The sequence below is a fragment of the Fragaria vesca genome, linkage group LG4 (assembly GCF_000184155.1).
Source record: "Fragaria vesca subsp. vesca linkage group LG4, FraVesHawaii_1.0, whole genome shotgun sequence".
Taxonomy (NCBI): Eukaryota; Viridiplantae; Streptophyta; class Magnoliopsida; order Rosales; family Rosaceae; genus Fragaria; species Fragaria vesca.
Window position 1 is genome coordinate 10,028,569 of NC_020494.1, and position 20,533 is coordinate 10,049,101.

The 20,533-nt window shown below is 39.4% G+C and overlaps 1 pseudogene; it reads right to left on the bottom strand.

The window, feature by feature from the left end:
- The window catches only part of LOC101302646, a 30,714-nt pseudogene extending 17,744 nt beyond the window's left edge, over positions 1-12,970 (bottom strand).
- Between the last annotated feature and the right edge of the window lie 7,563 nt (positions 12,971-20,533).

The following is a 20,533-nucleotide window of genomic DNA, read 5'->3' on the forward strand; positions in this document are numbered from 1 at the left end:
TAATGTAACGTTATGTGAGTATCTATTCACGCAATGCCTATTAGCAAAAATCATGTCTACTCTTTAACAATCAAACAACCATGCAATCGAGAAAATCTGTTGTATGAACATCACCTCACACAATAGTTTTCATGTCGAAAGTTGTTGGGTGAATGTTGACATATATTATCGAGAGCGACCTCGACATATGTCGACATATCTTGATGAGATCTGTCGATATTCACATAACAGCTCTTAAAAGGAACAGTTGTGTGAGTTGACAATCACACAAGGGTTTTCATTGAAAAATTGTTGTATGATTTTCGACATATATCATCGACAGCTGCCGAGAAGCAGCTCGGCATGTGTCGGCATGTGTCAATAATATCTGCCGAGGCTCACACAACATCATTTTACATAAAACTATTGTCTGACTTTCGGCATATTTCATCGACATATGTCGATAGTTGCCAAGAAGCAGCTCGACATGTGTTGGCAGCTGTCGATGATATCTGCCGAGAATCACACAATGGTTTTTATTGTAGCATTGTGTGTCAGTCTGTCAGACAAGCTCTTTTTACCCGTTGTGTGACATGTTGATCAGACAGCGATCGGATTAACAACGGATTTGACTTTTAACAGACGACGTTTTTTCCCCGTCGTGTGATGCATTATCTGGCGTAGTGGAACTTCAGTTCATAAGAAAGTTGTAAGTATAGGAAACTACCCAAGTGCCAGACTAGTTTACAAGCACCACCAAGCTTCCACCAACTCTGTCAGGACCCACCTCGAATTTCACCCTGAAATCCGAGGTAAAACCTGCGGGATCCACCTCCAAGGAAAATTTACCGAAAATTCGGCATAATCTACCTTGAAAATGAACAACCCTTAACAGAAAAAAATCCAACTTACACTTCTATAACTAAACCAACCAACCACAACACCTGGAGCTTTCCTGCTCCCCAAGATCATCACATCTCTCAATATAACAATTACTCAACTACAATAATCCCACAACCAACAACAAACAATTAATAATTTACTACTGGACTTTCAGAGCATATCTAAGGTTGAACGGAAAACAATGAATAAAGAATAAGCAGAAGTAGCCTCTGACCATGTTTCGACTCCATGTACGCTTGACCTTATTGAAACTTGTCCTGCAAACTGGGCATTTAAAACCAAAGGGCCCAGGGGAAAGTAATTTAAAAACGATAGAGTGAGTGGATGATAGGAGCACAAAGTGTGACGTTCTTAATATGTTTATACCCTTTATTTACCCTTTGTTAACTCCTATTTAGTTGTTTTAGCTTTATATTTGTGTTTAGTGTAGAATAATTGCTTAATGTAGAAATATGTAGGTTTTAGTGTTAGAATACATAATATTTTCGGATTTGAATAATTTGGTGTTGAAATTGTGCTAAGTGTTGGAAATCCTTGTTTACTCAGGATTCCTGTCTTGATCAGGATTCCATCTTTCCTCTTTCCTAGTTTCTAATTTTCTTATTTCTATTTCAGGAAAGTCTAAACCCGTGTTGACCAGGAAATGTTTTCCTGACTCATGAGGGAAAGGTGGCCGGCAGCTAGGAGTTCCTGCTTGAGCTAGGAGAAGTACAATCCGAGATATGTATGGAAGATGCCGTGAGATTTCCCAAGTCACCAAGGAAAGAGACCGTGCGGCCCAAGAGAGAAGGTTTTCCAAGTTCAAGATAGTTTTGTCATTCCTTAATGCATAAGGATTACTTGAAGACCAAGAGAGGAAGTTAAATCCAACTTGGACTTGGTTTTGCCGATTTAATAAGGATTCCTTGTGCTTGAGGAATTCTTGGAGATCAAGTCTTGTTACTCTATATATAGGGCACGGCATGGCAGCAGTTTATGATTATCAACCCGTGCAAAATTACACCAAAGCTTTGCCGAAACTCCATCATTCTCCAAACACCATAATCCGAACTCACCATCATCCTTGATCCGAAGCAAGTAGCCTAGGGTTCCGCTCACTCGAAGAATAGAACAAGTAGGGATATTTTGAGAGTGAATTCCATCTTTTACTTTCGGATTAGACTGTGTTCGTTCTTTTTATGTTTGTTTTAGGTTTTTGCTTAAGTATATTTGATTCTTGTCTATGAGATAGAAGTATTTTTGAGCCATGTGTTGAATTGAAGTTTATGATTTATGATCAATGATTTTAGGTTTTATGCCGTGAGTTTTATGTCCATGTACTTTAAGATTTTCGGTGTATTCTTCTATTTTCATGTGTAATTGATACAAGTAGTTGATGTTGCATGTGTTAATCATCCAAGGTTCGACTTTGATACAAGTAGTTGATAAGTTGCATTGTCTTTGTTATTTCACCGAGTTTCTACCTATGTTTGATTTGGACTTGTGCTTAAACACATCGATTCTTTATGTGATACGTAATTGCATGATTAGTTTATGTGTGTGACCTATAAGTAGAGCACGTAGCCAAGCTTGTTTGTGTCACGATGTTGAATGAAACCCGTAGTTTAATTCAAAGTATGTCTATGTCATAGGAACCACGTAGAAACTTATGTGCATATCAAATTTAGGTTGTGTATTTGCTCACAGTGTGGACTTAATTGAGATTAGAGATCGTCTTCTTCGTTCTTGCATGGTTGTTTGGTTGTGTTTGCATGATTGTTGGTTGATCACATGTAAATATGTATAGAGGTAATTTAAGATTTATTTCCAATGTCTATTCCGAAATCATCAAACCTTTAAACCCTATATGCTTATTTCGACATGTATATTAGGTTAGATGGATCTACCCTGTAGTTGGATCCCCGGTTTAGAACGATTCCTGCTTGCTTTATACTATGATTGATTTGTTGACAGGGTTAATTGATGCGTGTGCAAATACATCTTATCAGTGGACAAAAATAAATTACACAATTTAACAAAATACGTAATTTAAAAAACTTAGCTGCGCGCAACTTTCGTAAATCATATAACTTAAATTCCAGAAACCCAATAGAATAGACAAACCAACCCCGCTGGTTAATCAAATACATAAATGAGAAGAATACAATAAGGGGAAAAGTTATCACCATGTAAAAGGAGCCTCCCAGGCTCGGGTCGGTCCCCCCCAAGCTATAATAGCGTCACACGCTAAGCTCTCTACTCACCTATAGTGAGGACCGCTAATAATGACTAGCTAACAAATAAATATAAATACCGATCGGTTGCCTCCCAAGCTATAATAGCATCCCACGCCCACGCTAAGCGCTCTACTCACATATGGTGAGGACCGCTAATAATGGTTAACTAGCAATAATCAATATAAGCGACCCTATATTATGGTGACTAAAAACATATGAAATCATTTAAATCCATTAAACTTCCTCAAGATCATACGAATGGTACGGTTCCCAACCATACTTAAAAATCATCGTAAGAAATTATAATAAACTCAATGACGTGTCTCATACGTCAAAATATTCTCAAAACTATAATAAAAGCGAGATTTAATTAACAAGTAAAAATAAAAATCATAATTAATATCTCAATCCAAAATACTCGCTAAAACATTCCCAATGTCAAGATCGATATTCCACCAATAATTTCGAAAATTATAAATAACGAACTATCGAAAATCCCGTTTTCGGAAATCTTTTATAAATCTCAAAGTCCACCATTAAAACCATTATAATGAAATCCGGAATTTATAAAGAATATCCAAACTCAAATAACAAAATAATAATCCGAGCTCAAATCCATAAATCATGACCAACCATTAATCAATGCTTCAAACTCAAATAATTTCCAAGATCATCTCATAAACCGAAATTATAATATAAGCTCGGAAAATAAAATAACATATTATAAAATTTTGCATGCATATTTATTTAAAATCAAAATGTCCACTCACAGTATACGGCTATGCCTGCCGTCGATCCGAGGTCTCCTAACATGAACCTCCTCACGTCCTGAACAATAGATATTATTAAATCTCAATACTAACTCGATACTTTAAATAAAACTACAAGAATAAAAATGAGCCTATAAATCATTCGCCCTTGCCTAACTTCTCCATCCTTAAACCAACAAGGCTCCAACTTCACCACAAGCATTGAAATCCATAAAACAACTTTCTAAAGTTTAATCAACACTAATCTAATGGCCGGATTCTATCCTATCAACCGCTTATTTCACTAATTTTTGAAAAATCTCAAACCTAACCAGAACTCCTTCAAAAATTACAAACTTCACGCCATAGGACTCCTCTCAGCGTAACAAATTAATTAACATGAAAATCTACCCAAAAGTGGCGGCGCCGCCCCCTGCTTCGCCGGCAACGGCGGCCGGCCGGCCATTACTCCGGCCACCTCTAATGCTTACCAAATTTTAGCACAATATTCCTCTCAACATTCTAAACAACTTTCATAACTACCAGATTGATCAATTTTAAGCCTAAACATGTCAATCGAACCAAAACAGAAAAACCCCAATTCAAGAACCCTAGAATTTCAAACCTTCAATTCTCCTTACCTAACTCAAGTTAGGATGTATCCTTTTAGGGGTTTACTGCTGGAAGGGAGAGCTTCAAGTTGAGACCAACAGCTCCGGCTATGGTGGCCGGAAAAAGGAGTTTCGGCGAGAACACCTCTGCGGCACAGCCGTGACTTCCCGGCGATCATGCTCCTTTACGGCAGCGCGACACGGGCTGCCACCTACCTATACTTGTAGAGGATGCTCCAAGCTTCAATTTGATACCAAGCTTGCCGCCTATCATAGCCGGAAGACAGTGGACGGAGGCGTTGAAGTCTGACAGGTCGGGAGAGACGCGGGAGAGAGGAGAGAGAGAGAGAGAGAGAGAGAGAGAGAGAATATGTAATTCTGATTTTTCTACCTTACTCTATCCGGTAAGTTTCCTTTTTATATTCCCAACTGAAATAGTAACCTTCGTTTTTAAACCATAACTTCTTCATACGATCTCCGATTTAAGCGTATCACGTGTCTACGAACTCCGCTTAACGTCCTCTACGACTTTCATGAATAAAGTTTTCCCAAATTTTAGACGAAAGAAAAAGTCAACTTTTGGAGCCTTAAGTAGTAAACGGTTACTCAAAACGGTAAAAGTCAAAGTAATACTAAAAGTAAATAACCGTAATTTAATTTAAGAACCGGGATGTGACAAACTCCCTTCACATCAATTGGGAAAATCTGCAGTAGGCCACCATATTGAACTTCTGCAATCAATTAGGTTTAGTATTCTTTTACATTATTATTCCATATGTATACACTTTTTTAGGAAGCGACAAATTTTTAACATTTACCTCAGACATTTTCACCGAAGGGCCTGCTCCCATACCAATCAAAAAAAATGCAACGTAAATCTGATTTCAAGAGAGAAAGTACAAATCAAATTAAGTAAAATGAGAGCCTTCAATGAAACAAAAACATGAACGTCACACTACTTTTCAACTTTGCAGCTGTAATGGTGTAAATTACCAGAACACCAGAAACAACAAATATCAGTACCCAATCCAGAAGCAAATTATATCCTTGTTAACAATGGTAAGTACGAAAACTTAAGCTCATGATATGATAGGAATGGCACAAGAACAAAGCAAACAAAAATTTGTTACAAAATATAGTGTTGATGTTTGCTACCTTTAGAGAAAACGAAAATCCAACCAGAATGGAGCCTATGAACATCCCAGCTGCTGAAACCTTCACATTAGCACCAAAATCCATCATAAAAAGTAACCTATAATAAATCCTTTGATTCCTTTCTAATAGACCACGATTTGTGGATCAATTGCTACTATACCATTACGAGAAGTCTCCTTCCTGACTTATCCATTAAAAATGCTCTTAATAGAGTGATTGGGATTTGTCAATGACATTCACATGAGATGAGTTTTGATGGCCGAGCTTAAATATGAGGCTAAAAGTCAATACCTAAAGACACGCATAAGCTGTGGTTCCAATATTGCCTGAAAATCCAACAATTGGCATTGCAACAGTAGAGTAAGTTTCACATGAAAGAGTATCAACAACAAAACAAGTCAAATGAAGGTATTACCAGCTGCAGTCAAACAGAACACAAAAGGTTGGGAATTTTCTGATGTATTGAACAAACCCCAAGTCAGGTATATATACAAGCACAGTTCTAACCCTAGAAGGAAACTAATTACACCGAAAGATTTACATAATCCTAGTTAATTACAGAATATACATCTTCCCAATATACTAGGATTGGGACTCATGTTAACACTCCTCCTTAAGTTGGCGCATACAAATCTTGAATGCCCAACTTGTCAAGTGAGTCACTGGACGCCCTGGACGCCACAGGTTTGGTAAGGATGTCAGCTAGCTACTCCTCCGAAGGAACAAATGGGAATGAGATTATGCGAGCATCTAGCTATTCCTTGATGAAAGCCTGTCAATCTCTACATGCTTTGTCCGATCATGCTGAACAAGATTATGTGCAATTTCAACCGCAGCAGTATTGTCATAGTGAAGAGGCATTGACCATTCCTGCTTGAAACCCAAACTCTTTAATAAACTTCTCAACCATAATAACTCACAGACTCCTTGAGCCATACCTCTGTACTCAGCTTCTGCACTAGAATGGACCACCACATTCTGTTTCTTGCTTCTCCAAGTGATTAAGTTTCCACCAACAAACGTAAAATAGCCAGAAGTAGAACGCCTGTCAGTGATGTTCCCTGCCCAGTCCGCATCAGTGTAACCACTAGTCCTCAAATGTCCATGCATACGAAACACCAGGCCTTTTCCAGGAGCAGACTTTAAGTATCTCAAGATTCTCATCACAGCATTCATGTGATCTTCACTAGGATTGTGCATATACTGACTCACCACACTAACCACATAAGCAAGGTCAGGTCTAGTATGCGACAAGTAAATTAATCTTCCAACTAACCTTTGATATCGAGATTTGTCAGTCGAAACTTGATCAAGATACTCTGCAATCCGATGGTTTTGTTCTATCGGTGTATCAACTGGTTTACAATCAAGCATACTAGTCTTTGCTAGCAAATCCATAACATATTTTCTTTGACTCAGCATGATACAATCCCTTTTCCTGGCTACCTCAATTCCTAAGAAATACTTTAAATTCCCAAGGTCCTTCATCTCGAATTCAAAAGACAACTGATCTCTCAATCTTCTAATTTCACTAGCGTCATCACCTGTCACTACCATGTCATCCACATAAATGATCAAGGCAGTAAGCTTACCCTGTCGGTGTTTCAGGAACAAAGTATGATATGAGTTACTCTTCTTCCTATACCCAATCTTCTTCATGAAAGATGTGAACCTTCCAAACCAAGCTCTTGAAGATTGCTTCAATCCGTACAGGGACTTTTTCAATCTGCACACCACCTTCTCGCCCGTAGAAGTATTATATCCTGGAGGAAGATCCATGTAAATTTCTTCATTCAAATCTCCATGAAGAAATGCATTCTTCACATCAAACTGTTGCAGGGGCCGATCCAGATTAGCTGCCAAAGACATGAGGACTCGAATGGTATTGATCTTTGCCACATGTGCGAACGTCTCATCATAATCCACCCCATATTTTTGAGTGTGTCCTTTTGCAACCAACCTTGCCTTATATCTGTCAACGGAGCCATCTGCATTATGCTTCACAATATAAACCCATCTACAACCAACGGTCTTCTTTCCAGGTAGTAATGGCACCAAATCCCAAGTACCATTCTTCTTGAGAGCATCCATCTCAACCTCCATTGCTTTGGCCCACTTCTTCTCCTTGATTGCATCCTTTTACTAGGAAGAGAGACAACAGATGATTGATTCACAAAGGCTACATAAGGTTTAGACAATCTATGAGTTGACACGTAGTTGGCTGCAGGATACTTGGCTTTAGCTGACAAGAGAGGCTCATATTTTTTAGGAGGTTGACCACAAGTTGACTTAGCAGGCAAGACTCTACTAGATTCAGGGACATTGGAGGATGACAACGGAATAGTACAACATACCTCAGGTGATGACAAGCCAAGAGAGATCGTTGATGTAGGGGGAGAGATTGAACTTGCATATACATCTTCAACAACTGGCCACTGATTACTATTCAATTATCCTCCTTTCGACGTGTCGCACAGTTGTTCGTCATTTCAAACACTTTAAGAACAGAGAATAAACGCCTCAACTTGGGCAGGTTCAACAGATTGAACCACTTTTTGAGGTTCTAGAGTATTATCTCTCGGATTCTAGATCTGGTCGGTGATAGGCCGAAGATCCTTTTCAGCGAGGTTACTGTCAACAATTACACAATCTTCTAGTTCTCCAAATTGATCTTCAGAAAAAACATGCTTCTCCTCCTCACTCGGAGATACCGTAGGAGAAAAATAGCACATGTCTTCACAAAATGTGACATCCATGGTGACATAGAATCGTTGAGACGAAGGATGGTAGCACTTATATCCTTTCTGATGGGATCCGTATCCAACAAACACACACTCAAGGGAACGAGCCTCCAACTTAGATCTCTGATTTTTCTAAAGATGAACATAGTCCACACAACCAAGGACACGAGCATGAAGTTTGTTGAGAGATGGAATAGTAAATGTTCAGACAATACCTCAAAGGGAACCCGATTCTGAAGAGCTGCAGATGGTAGACGGTTGATAAAGTGAGAGGCACACAACACAGCTTCACCCCAGAGATATTTGGGTAGATTGACACTGAGTAAGAGAGCTCTTCCAATATCTAAGAGGTGTCGATTTTTCCTTTCATATACCCCATTCTATTCTGGTGTCTGAGGACAAGTAGTCTGCTGAACAATTCCATGTTGCTGAAAATAGTCTCGGAAAGAGTGGTTAACAAACTCTTCTCCATTGTTAGATCGAAATATTTTCACACAAGCGTCATACTGAGTTCGGATGAGACTATGAAAAGCGATGAAAGCCGAAAACACAGCATCCCTTTTTTTCAATAACACAACCCAAGTTAATCTTGTAAAGTCATCAATAAACAAAACAAAGTACTTCATTCCTGTCAATGTCAAATTCTTCGAAGGCCCCCATACATTAGAATGAATCAGCAAAACTAGAAGAAAAACTAGGAGAATAACTGGACCTATGACTCTTAGCAAAAACACAAGTTTCACAATGGAGACTTGACTCTTTTATTCCAAAAAACAAAGATGGCATCGACTTCTTCATGACTCCAAAAGATGGATGACCCATTCGGTGATGCCATAGCCAAATTTCTTTTACTTGATCAGAACTCAATGTCAGGGCAACGGTTGGTGACGATGCTCTTGCTTCCCTGCTGTACATGCAATCCAAGTGAAACAGTCTTCCCCGCAGATCCCCCTTGCCTATTATCGCATGAGATGACATGTCTTGGAAGATAACATACATAGGAAAAAAGGTCACAGAGCATTTGTTTTGTGAATTTAATTCAGAAACATACAATAAGTGATGTGATAGAGCAGGAACATAAAGGACTTTGTTTAACACAATTGTTGGAGTAACTTGAATTGACCCTATACCTAGGACCGGGAAGGACACCCCATTTGCATTACACACTTCAGGTATGGGAGATGAGGACAGACTCAAAAAAAAGGACTTATCAAATATCATATGATCAGACGCACCATAATCAATTATCCATGTATCACTACCAGTAAAGTCAGAAATTTTTAATGCAATACCAATTTTACCTCTTTTCTCCTAAGAACACATACATGTGGTGAGGTCTTGTCCTCCTACTCCATAGAAATCAGGTTCTTGGACCAACTGAATGACAGCCTTGCCACCGTGGCTTTAATCATAGGTAGCTCCTTGATTTGTTTTCTTAGGACAAGAGTTCTTGTAGTGTCCAAACTCCTTACAATAGAAGCACTGCACCTTAGCAAGATCTGGTCCATGAGCAGGCTGGATTCGAAGTTCATTGTCTTGGTTCTTTGGTTTCCAATCTTGTTGAGGTTTAGATTGGACGGTGAGGCTGGATACCTTGGTATGCAACTCCTTTGCGCTAGATTGATTAGATTCATCTTTGCGTACATAAGCATAAGCTTGTTCCAGACTTGTTGGTGTGGCTTGTCGAAGCAATTCTCCCTTAGCAGTAGCAAATTTTGAATCCAATCCATTCAAGAAGATGTGGACTCTCATCTTGTCTTGGGACTTGTTGTGTGTAGCAATATCCAGATCACATACCATAGGATTGGGGTCCCTTTCATCCAACTCTTGCATGATAGCCTTCAAACCGACATAATATTCTGTAAGAGGCTTACCAGCTTGAGTGGTTGCGAAAGCTTGACAGGTCAACTCATGAACTCTTCCAAAATCACTCCCATCATAGTATGTGGTTGCGACTGCATCCCAGATTGCCTTTGGCGTCGTATAGCTTGAAAACAACAACATGATTGGTCTGGTCATGGATTTGAGAAGAAGCACCATCGTATTAGAATTTGCAGCATCCCACATAGCTTGTGCCTTGCCAACTTCTTCAGGTCGTTGGAGAGTACCAGCGACATATTCCCACTTGCCCACACCGCCAAGATGCATCTTCATAAGTTGTCGCCATACTGGATAGTTTGTGCCATCCAGTTGCACTCTAAAGCCTGAGCTCTCGTTTTGAAGAGCCATCAATTGTTCACGGGAAACTTCAGGTTGATCACCAAAGATTGCAAGATCCATTGCAAAGAGGATTTGATGTAGAGGAACAGAACAAGTACGACAGAATTCGACGAAATCGAAAGCTTCCTTCGACAAGTCGAACATATCAAATTGGGACAGGTTTAGAACAAATTTGCAGCAGAAAACAACAGGGTCAGATTACCAAGATTGTCAGGGTCGACTTAGGCTCTGATGCCAAGTCAAACAGAACACAAAAGATTGGGAATTTTCTGATGTATTGAACAAACCCCAAGTCGGGTATATATACAAGCATAGTTCTAACTCTAGAAGGAAACTAATTACACCGAAAGATTTATATAATCTTAGTTGAATACAGAATATACATATTCCCAATATACTAGGATTGGGACTCACATTAACACTTCAAAGGTTTCACTTGCATAAAATTGTACTCCGTTAATACCAGGAAATTGTTGAAACACCATTAGTCCAACTCCAATCTTAAAAACATAACCATGTTAAGGAGGTTTGAGTAATAAACAAAGTCAAAAGGATAACAGGTTAAGAAAAATAATTTAAATTTATATATGAAAGTTACTTGCTATGACAGAGCGAATACATCTTTTTTTAAACAAATCCAAGATATTGGCTTTTGGAAGACTTTGTAGATTAACTGTATATTCCTGTTGCAAAAAGGAAGTTCTCACAGTTAGAAATCTTCAGTTAAGATGAAAATATTTAATTGTACTTCGGTTGGTTTTCTTGAAAGGAAGTACGTGAATTTCCGCCTTTTCATCAGATACATCAGCATTTTTCCCATGGAGCCTTTGTAGTGCAATTTCAAATTCTTCCTCTTGACCGACTTTTGCCTGAATACATATGTTGATGCTTGTAGCCTGATCTACTCTTATTATTCAGAATTTTGTATCTACACTATGATGGAAACAAAGCATAGGGAAGCCTATTTTAACCTGAATTCTTACCAACCATCTAGGTGACTCTGGGATAAACCATTGACCCAAAACCAGGATAATGCAAGGCAAAATTGCTTCAGATTGAAATTCGATAATCAGTCACTTCTCACTTCTTTCCCAATGCAATCAAGTAGAACCAGTTATTGTAATGAAGAGAATTAAAAATTCTTTTTGAAGGAATCATAAATTACCATTACCAATTAGAGATAATGTTCTCCAGGATATGATTGTTCCTATTATGAAGAGCTGCAGAACAAGCACAGAAAATAAGGAAATGATTATATAGTTACCAAGTATTTCATTTCTTTGGTCAGAGGGCTCTTTATCTTACCTGATTCAATGTTGCAAGCCCTCCACGGAGATTTTTGGGCGCTATTTCGGCTATAAATACTGGGACCTATTCGTCCAATTTTTTAACTTATGTTAATTTTCTGAAATATCAATAGAAAGATGATGCCAGAGAAAACCATCACTAGATTAAAGCTTCTAGAACGAATAAAGAAACACACTTCTATTTAAAACATGTATATAGTGATCTACATTTACATTGCACAGACATACCACATAAGAGAACAATGAAATTCCATAACCAGTTAAAAACCTTCCTATATCAAGTAATATAGCTCCCTGCATAAGATTTGTCACAAATACCTTCATCAGTATCAAGTATTAACTAGTTTAATTTAGAAAAGATAAAAAAAGATCATGCCTGAGAGAAGTAGATGGCTAGCCATCCTGCAGTGCAGATGACAGAAGACATCCTCATTGCCTGCTGCCAGAAATTTCAAGAAGTTTAGTAAAATGGAGGATGCTAATGCTTCAGCTCTATTTTTTATTTTTATTGTACATTTTATTCTTGTACACCACAAAGTCACATTTACCATACCCCTTTCCGGCCCAGAGTCTCTGCAATCTTACCACTTGTAAACGCACCCAACACTGCACCAATTGATAGGATAGAGCCAAACATGGAATACTGCCATATGACTGAAGATTACTAACACTGCACTTTACTATAAATCATTCTAGAAAAAAATTAATAACTACATAAAACACAATAGGGAAAGACCTCAGTGATAGAGAGACGAAGATCTTTCCTGATAGCAGATTGACTGGGAGCTGAATAGCCCACCTGCCAAAACATTCAATCAAGCTAAGGTAAACAACCTTGGCTTTTCTCTTTAGTCAAAAATTGTCAAAAAGAATGTGAAGAATACTTACTCATATTCCAAATTGGAAAGAGCCGCAAACTGCAACGCCTGTACTAAGCAAAATCATACCAATTGATCCATGTTTCATAGTATTCCCTCTGTCTTCATCTTCATGAGCAACAACTCTCTTTGGCTGAATGAAAGGCCGGTCCAACTCCTCATGCCTATTAATTCCCCCATTTTCAATGTCTTTCAGCTGCCCAATTTTCATATGTTTCTTAGTATATCTTATATATTTATGCTACATGAACATGTATAACATGTTTTTGCTACTTGATTATTATTAATGAGCAATGAGTAGATATCAGCTGAATGTGATCCTTTTTCTCATTTTCCTTCTGAAAATTCAAACAATGTGTGTGATATTTCTACTAACAATTGCTGATTTAAGCTCGATCAACTTGGTTGTACTAGGTTGCAGTTGGTGGGAAGCTTGGTAATGCCTGTGGGGTAAAACTAGGGAAGTGATAAAAGGCTTATAGCCAATGTTCCCCATTAAGACTCGTAGAACTGGACCTGACATTCATAGATTGGATCCCAAAAGAAATTTTATATTGAAGTTCATGCAGGTGAAATTCTGGCTGGAGAGTAGTGTGATATATGAGGAGAAATTGAGCATAAGCTAAAAGTTAGGACCAACTCATCAGAGCAACAGAAAAGACATAGAACAATCATGAATACGGAATATACTCAGCAAAGAAAAAACTGATAGATGGTATGTGAATAATGTTATTCTAACTGAGTATATATTCTAAAAGACAGGCCTTCCTCTCAAAATTCATTACTATTATTCTGCTGACTATCTACAAGAACCTTTCCACCTCACGCTTCATTTGCCACAGATTATGTATATATACAACTATGTTCAAACTTTCAAAACAATGTAATCACACATTCACGTACTTATGCCTTTTATATAGAGTTAACTATGCATGATTCACCAATATACTATGTCCTAAGTTCCTAACATGAAGAAAAGAAGACCTATAATACTGTATCCGACATATGTAACATGATTAGTGAACATTATCTATTATAGTTTCACCACATTGGCCAAACTTGCATCATTGCTATAAGATTTGTGAAAATGTATAGACACAGCAAACAGCATATGTCTAACTCGAATCACTGAATCTCCCTATGGTAAACAAGCTTTTATGCAGATATTAAACAACTTATATTACAAAGTTCAGTGCAGGAGAACAAACAAACAATTAGTTGGCTTTGGAGCAGAGAGAGGTTATTAAAGTTGAAGAAGCCAACCTTCTTTCCCATTCTGAACTGACGGAATTACCAACAGGGAGTCCTTGTTGTAATGAGCCCTAGTGACTATGACACCGTGTGAGATCAATGTCTTTGGTATGAACATTACAGAAAAACAGACTATAGTTTGGGATTGTTCCCAAATTAGGGTATGCTGGAGTGATTTTAGAAGATGTGTGTTTGACAGAGTACGTAGTTGGAGTTGAAGGGTGAAGAGGATTGAGGAAGAGAGAGATTGGTGGAGGATTGTAAGGATCTGAAGGAGAAGAAGAAGAACACCACCATGTCATGTTCCCATTTTCGATGAGGCAGGTGCTTCCTTTTGAGTCTAAGAACTCGTGGCGGTGCATGGCATAGGGCACGTACTTGCCTACTTGTCTATGAAAACTTGCACCAATTTTTTTTTTTTTTTGAAAGTTTCTTTATTTTCTTTTCAATGGTGACTTGTATTGTGATTATTCTTTGTCTAGCTCTGGGATTTATGTGTCTTACTAATCATGGGTCGGCAGGAATGGCAATGCATTTACCGAGAGAAACCCTGCTCAAATTCGAGCCTCAACATTTGGGAGTCCTTTCTTGGTAGTTTGCTGAGCACTGAGGTCTAACGGAACTCATATGACGCTGGTAAAAGTGTCAACTTCCAAAGAGTCTGAGTCCTTATGAAGCTCGTCCCGGATCAATAACTTCATTCTCCTCGTCTAGTGATCCTTACATCAAGGCTGTCATCTAGACTTTTAAAGGTCCTAGAGGGGGGTGAATAGGCCTTTTTTTGAATTTTCGTTGATTTCTATATCCGAGGATAGCAATGACTTGTGCTATCTCAGATTCACATGATACGAATTTGCAGAAAGTAAATTGCAGCAAATAAAGAATCAACACAAGGATGTTTTTTTACTCGCAGAAACTCTGAATGCAGGGAGAAAAACTGTGTCTCTAACTCTTGAAAGACAAAACTTTCCACTAAGTTGAAGTAACTTCTTACAAGAATAATAGTTCTAGTGATACACTACCACAGTGCTATCCTTCCTAGTCCCGAACTAGTCTAGACCTATTTCCTCTCTTGTTTCTAAGCTCTTACAACATGGAACACTTTTAGAAGCCTTGTTCGTGAATTCAGCTAACCACCAGCTGATTCAACCTTGAACGCTTCTTGGGTTGGTTGCACTACACATCCCTCATGGTATGCAACATGATATGAGTTGATGAAAGAAGTTTTGAGTTCAAGCTCTAAGGTTTACAGTCACGAGGAAGACTTAGAGCAGCATGAACAATGCAAGCTAAAAACTAGACTCAATAAAGAAAACGCAATAAGGCAGTTTTCAACAACCATTGAGTAAAGCCAAAGCTATAGATATATATAGGCAGACAAGGCATCAAAGATGATGCAAGCTGACCTCAACATGTTTCAGAAAGGTTTGGACAGAAGTGTTTGGTTCCCCATACTGAAAGTGATGTAACTAAATGGAGAGTTGACACAAGCAACCTCAATAAGACAAAGATACCTTTCCTAAAACATGAACGATTCAAAGCAGGGAGCAAAGAGGTTTGAAACCCTCTTACTCAGTCCATCAGTGGACCTTGACACAGTCGATAGCGACTGGTCTTTGAATCACACAGGGACCAGCTTTGTATTGGATAATGTATCATAAAATTCAAGCTGGAGCCTTGAGCATCAAACCATTTGGTCACGGGTTGGCATAACAAAAGATCTCAACCCTTAGACTGGTTTGAGCGCCAAAGCACTTCCCATAAACTCAGTTGTCCATTTGAATTTGAAAGACTTATTAAACTAATATAACAGACTTTGAAACTCAAGACAGCAGAAGACTCAGTACTAGGATAGCAAGCGAAACTGCTAACCTCTGTGAAAAACAGTGATATGCAGATGCATGATTTACCTGAAATCATAAGGGATATTAGTGCCACTTGTTCTTGATCAGATAACATCATCTCAGGGTGTTTTGCAGGATAAAAGGATTGCCAACTATCCTTATACCTTCAATCTCCCCCTTTGGCATTCCTTCACAAAACACTTCATTTGTAGGAAAAACCACCTGCAGATAACAACTTCAAGAACAAGTGAAGAATCATAGAAACTTACAACTGAGATATTTGCACACTAACACTGAGAATAAAACAGTCATAAAACATTGTATTGAACAGCCATAAAACCACCAATGTCAACAATGTCTTACAAACATAAAACAACAATTCCTACAAACATAAACCAGCAATTCCTACAACTAATTCTCCCCCTTTTTGGCAAGGAATACCAAAGGGAAACAGAGAATAAAATATCCGAGAGATTTTAAAAGAAATAGAAACCTACAATGGAAAACAAGAAACATGAGAAGTACACACCATTCAAAACAACAAGATCACATAGCTTCCTTTGACTCCTCAGCAGAAGCGTCAGAGCACTCCTCAAAACTAGAGCTGGAAGAAGGGGTAGACGAGGCTCCATCCCCACCAGAAGTGTTAGCAGGAGGCGCATGTGTCCCCACAGATTCCTTCAGTTCATTTCGCAGGGTCTCAAACTGAGCAATAAAAGAAGCCTGCAGAGTAGCAACAGCATTTGAAACTTGACGTTTGATCTCTTGCTAAGCAGGGTCTGCTCCAATGATTCCACATACACATCAGACTGGCTCATCGATTTTGCTAAGGATAGCTTGTCGACCGGAGCAGCCTCATTCTCAGTAGCCATGACATCAGCATCAAGGACATGTACACCAACATCCAAACACAGTTTTGTGATGACAGCAGGGAAGACAAGAGAGCTATTCTCACGAAGAGATGTGCCCGCACCCTTGATGGCTTTGTAAATAAAACACTCAGCAGGAAAACGAGGCTTGGAAGGGCTAGAAATCAGATATTTAATCAGGGCAGCCTGTTGGTGAGTGATTTTGCCTGTGTTGGAGGTGAGAGTCAAAAGAGATCGAACCACGAACCCTAAAAGCTTGCACAGCTCAGACATAAATTGACTGGAAAGATGAGAAGCAGTGATCTCTGGCCGAGGAAAAGTGGACTGATAAAGGGCTCCTCCTAGCTCAAGAAGAGAGACAGATTTGATGTAATCAAAAACCAGTTTGACTGAGTTGGATTTTGTGGCAGGGAGAGACATGCTAGATCGAATCCTAGGAGGAGAAATGTCAACATCCTTACCCCTAACCTTGACAACAATGGGGCACTGAGATTGAATTTTCACCTTTTCAGGTGCATTCTGAGGAAAATTGGCATAAAATTCTTGAACCCAAGTCCTATTGACCCTATGGAAGGATGTCAGAACCTGATCCCAACCCCAGTGAACAGCTAATTTCTTAACTTCAGGATGCAGAGAATCAAAAGCGATAGGTCTCTCAAACACTATTCTCTTAGTGACAATAGAAGTACAGAATTAATCTCGACTCGCCTCAGATTGAAAGTGAGAAAGAGGAGGAACAGAGGAGTGGGATACCTCAGTAGATCTCTTCTTGGGAGGCATGGTGGACTGGGGAGTCCTGTTGCCATCCATGGGACCCTTGCCTTTGTCAACTGAGTTCCGAGGACCAGAACGAGAGGGCTTAGCACTAGAGGAGGGCTTGGTAGGAGCCTTGGAGGGAGGAGGTCACCTAGACACTAGAGACCCAGAAGCAAGGACCTCCGAGGAGGTCTCAACCGGAGCTGGAGCACCAGTTGGTGTAGAGGGCTCCTGAGGAGCAGAGGATGATCTGGTAACCCTACGTTTAGAGGTGCACCGCTTGGATTTGGGCTCAGGGGCTAGGACAGGCACCTCGGTCCATACACCCTCAGAAGAAGGCGAGGGAGATCTAATTGGAGACCTAACCGGAGAGGATGGAGGAAAAGGAACCGCCGCAGATGGCCCACCACCACTGGAGAGAGATGGCTTAGCGACCTTGACCGGTTTTTCACCGGAGGGAGAGCGAGGCCTCTTACCCAGAGCAGGAGGAGAAACTAGGTCTCTTAGAGCTTCAAGCTTGTCTGCTATGGAGGGACCGCCAGGGGTAGCAGTAAGCCGGACCTCCAAAGATAGGCACTTCAGCCTGGATGGGAAGCAGGTTTAGGGGTTCCTGCATGGTGGGTTCCTCCCCAAGATTGACAAAATTTGGCCCAACAGGCTTGTTCGACATTTTTGGCTGAGAGAGCTTTGGATTGGGAGAACGCAGAGCAGAGAAGGAGATGAGAAGAAGATGAGTGGGTTTCGAAAAGAAAAGAGAAGAAAGAAAGACTGGTTAATGAGAAGGCGGAAGCGTTGGACACGATCAGAATGTCTCCAAAACCGTCAAACCCACTAATCCCAACTGCTCAAAACGGCTATAAGAATTAAATAACCAAACCCATGCAATGATGATGTTTTGAGACGTGACAAAACACCACCGCTCAGAGGGACCAATAAAAACTCATAGAAGAACCACGTAAGCACATGCAAACAAACAAAATCCAAGAGTAAAGCTATTCAAGTCTATACTCCCCCTAAGAGTATGCATATGAAAAAGCGAAAAATTGTTTGTTTCTGACGAACACTTAGAGAAAAGGACTGCACAAACAAGCTTTAAGGAAAATGACCATTCAATTTGCATCCTTGGTTTTTTGAAGTCAGTTTAAGCATAGACTCACAAGGTGACATATCATAACAAACAAACAAACAAACCTTGATCAAACAAAAGCAAATCACATAGGTTTGTGATAGTGACAAGTCTCAATGGTCTCTATTTTTATTTGTAGCACTTTAGAGTGAGAGTGTAAGTGAGATAATAACCACATGGTGCTTGATAAACTTGAGGGCATCAACTAAGTATTTACTGTTAGTGTGAGCCAAGTCATGCAGGGATATCATCTGGTCCTTCTATCCTTATCTCTCCAGAATTTGATTTTAAAGTCCAGAGGCTACTTTTAACTGTGAATTTATTTTGGTCCAACATTAATATCACAGCCTTAACTGAGAAATCGTCCTCATAGGTTCAAGTAGCAGAAAATGTGTCATTGCTTCACAAGATCAGTTGACCTTGGACAATATGTGTAACAAGGACACTCATATGGACACATCATCTGAACCCATCGAAGGATAGACTGCATCTCAGAAATCCCCACTACATAACAAGACAAGTGGAGGACTAACTGATTCAAGAAGTCATTTGTGATTGTCAATCAAATTTTTCCTTCAACTTTGTGCCAACCAGAACTTCCTAATTCTAAACCAATCTCGTTTTTTCCCACCCTTATATCGTTCATCATGACCAAGGAATGTGTACTTTAAGATTAGCCTAGATCATTGAGTTCTTTGAACCTCAATCTTCAAACCAACCTCGTTTCTGCTCACCCTTGAATTGTTCACCACAACCAATAAATGTTTACTTTGAGATTAGTTTGGAAAGAAAACTCCCCTTTAGTATGAACTCTTATCTCAAGTATATAGCCCAAGCTTTAGTGCAACCAAAGTGATCAGTAATAGTGCACATAAGAATACTGCATATTTGCAATAAAGGCCAGACCACATATGACAACATCTGAACATGTGCACACACCTATGTGAAGAGTAAGACTGAAACAAGGAAAGGAATGACAGATAGTCACCTAGGTCAAGTTCAGAAACTGACTAAGGATACCAAGAAGGTCCTCTATTCCTGAACCTGTAAAGAGGAACTGGAAACAAGAGCATTTTTTTTTTTTTTAAATTTCAGAACATATGTACACCAACAGAACACACACACTGGCAGGGGAAGTATTTACTTGTTGTCACACAACCCTATAGCCTTGCACAAACTCAAATGACTAGCATTGTCAAGTGGTTTAGTGAACAAATCAGCTAATTGCTTTTCAGTTGGAATGAAAGTAAGCTCAAGCAATTTCTCTTCAACCAAGCCACGAATGAAGTGATATATTATCTCTATATGCTTGGTCCTAGAATGCAACACTGGATTCTTTGAGATGTTTATGGCAGAGGTATTATCACAGAAAAGAGATAACGTACCTTGCTGGAAACCATAGTCTGCAAGCATCTGTTTTATCCACATGAGTTGTGTGCAACAACTACCAGCTCCTACGTACTCAGCTTGAGCAGTAGAGAGGGAGGTGCAATTTTGCTTCTTGCTATGCCATGAAACAAGATTGTTGCCTACAAAGAAACAACCACCGGAAGTGCTTTTTCTGTCATTTGCATCTCCAGCCCAATCCGAGTCAGTGTATCCTACAATCTCAACATTAGTGTCGAAAGTGTACTTAATTCCATGATCAAGAGTTCCAGCAACATATCGGATTATGCGCTTTACTGCTTTGACATGAGATTGTTTAGGATTAGCTTGATAACGAGCACACACACCAACACTATAAGCAATATCTGGTCTACTAGCAGTCAAATACATAAGACTTCCAATCATACTCCTATAATTGGTTTGGTCCACATTAATACCAGACATGTCAGCACTGATTTTACAACTGGTGCTCATGGGAGTGGGGAAGGCAGTGGCCGTTTCCATCCCAAACTTCTTAACGAGGTTCTGTGCATACTTAGATT